The sequence below is a fragment of the Convolutriloba macropyga genome, chromosome 10 (genome assembly GCF_964194025.1).
Source record: "Convolutriloba macropyga chromosome 10, txConMacr16.3, whole genome shotgun sequence".
NCBI classification, from domain to species: Eukaryota; Metazoa; Xenacoelomorpha; order Acoela; family Convolutidae; genus Convolutriloba; species Convolutriloba macropyga.
The window spans coordinates 33358899-33361189 of NC_134477.1; positions in this window are offsets into that span (position 1 = coordinate 33358899).

Below are 2291 nucleotides of genomic sequence, written 5' to 3' on the forward strand. Positions count from 1 at the left end.
TGCCGAATGTTAAAGATCGAATCTTAATTCCACCGTAGGAATTGATTATTCGCGATGCAAATGGTTAATCTGTTCTCAGGCTAACTTTTGAAAACCAGTTGACTAAATTGAACTGCAACTGAATTATTTGAGCGCAAATGAGAGGAGTGAATTACAAACTAAATAAAACTGAGATTAGGAAGAGTTTAGTAAGATCATGAGTTATTCATGCTCAAAAAAATCAGTAATTGCTTACATACATGAATAGACAGTTTTTTGTCTACAAACTGAACAAGTGTGAAATGAAGATCAGATGACTGATGACAATAATGAACTAAAAGAACTGCATTTGAAAATAGGAAAAAATAAGAAGTATATACGGTAATGGATATTCTAATGGCAAATATCCAGTCCTTATGACATTTCCCCCTGTTGAAGAAATTTATCAGCTCGGATTCATCCTCTACAACTGTTAAACAGGCATCCTCACCGATACAATCATTGTAGACGACCATGGTTGCAATTTTGCCCCGATCTTTAATGGAATCATTAGAGAATGTTTTGAGATCTTTAACCTGTATTTTGGTGATCTAATGTGCAGAAAGTGTATTTTTGAGAATTTCGCCAAAATTTTGTATTAGATTTTTGCATTAAGGGGTTCGAGTTGATTTGCGGCATCACTAGAGATGGCTGCCAGATAGTCATCGGAATCGCTGTCATAATTGGAGTCGTACACTTGATCATAGGGTTGTTTGTAACCACATATGTAGTTAGCAGATTCCTCGTCATCACTTTTAGTGGTGGTTGCGTCAATTTGGTTGAAGTCTGTCTGTTGAGGTTGAGATGATTGAGCCTGAGGCTTCTAGGGTTTCCAACAGTTTTTGGCGGAATGACCCATAATTCCGCAGTTATTATATTTCTTATCTTTTGCGGGACAAATTCGACGATGATTATGACTCCAGCGCTGACCACAGTTAGCGCAAATAATGGTGTATTGAGAGTTTTGAGGGACAGATGGATAGCGAGTGAAGTCTATTCGCTGTTGCTGGTAGTTCGTTGTACAATTGCGTTTTTGGAAATTTAACAAATGAGCGTTTGTATTAAGATTTTGGTTGATCTTCTGCTGATTTTGAGTCCCCATCTCCATGTAGATTGCAACTTCAAGAACCTTTGTTGGTGACATTGTCTCATTAACAATTTCTTTTTGAGTATCATAGTCTAACATGTTGAGAATGATGGTACCTAAAATTAGTGATGTTCCTCAATCTCCAAAGCTACAATTTTCCGATTTTTCCATGAGCCGTCCATAGAAACTTTCTACCGATTCTCTTTTTTGTTGTTTTTAAGAGAACAAAATGAAACTGTCATAAGTTATGTTTCCAGTTTTTATGAAAAATCCTCCATCAAGCGCCAAAGTTTTTTCATCCATTCTTTTTCTATGATGAAGTGTGGATGTTTGTTTTTGAAAATTCTAAGGCCTTCTGTCTCAATACATAGATAGAGAAGATATGCTGCCTTCTGTTTACAATGTTCCCAAGGTTTATCGCCACACAAAAACTGATTTCGTCAATTTTCTTACATCTGTTTTGCCACTTCACTTTTAGTTGTTGATTGCGAACTTTTCTATCTTGTTCAGTTACCTGGGTGTGGTTCTCCAGTGGTTCCTCATACACAAGTTCTGCTGGATATGCGACTGTTGTGGGTGGTCCGTTGAGCAATATCTCTGATTGGATCCCCTCTTTAGACAACAAGGCCAACTTTCATTGTTGCGTCCATTTGTCCAACAAAAGGGTGGTGTAATAGTTGGCTTCTCCCAGAAAGCGTCGATGTGGAGGGGAGTCATGCGAGAGTCAACAGCTGACTGCGCCACGTTGTAATTATTGAATCTACTATTAGTCAATTGAGCCACACTTGTAAATCTAGTAGTTGAATTGGGCAATTGCGTTGCGATTGCCGAATGTTAAAAATTGGATTTGAATTCCACATTAGGAATTGGTTAATCGCAACGCCAACGACTATTCTGTTCGATAGCTTACTTGTGAAAAGCAGCTGACTTAATTGAATTGCAACTGAGTTATTTAAGCGCAAATGAGAGAGTGAATGAAAAACTGAAAAAAAATGAGATCAGGAGGGAGTTATTAAAATCATGAGTTGTTCATGCGCCAAAAAAGAAATCACTATTTGCTAACATGCATGAACAGAAAGTTTCCTGTCTACAAACTGAACAAGTTTGAAATGAGATCAGTTAACTGATAAAAATAATGAACTAAATGAACTGCCCTCGAAATTGGGGAAAAACTAACTAAGAACTA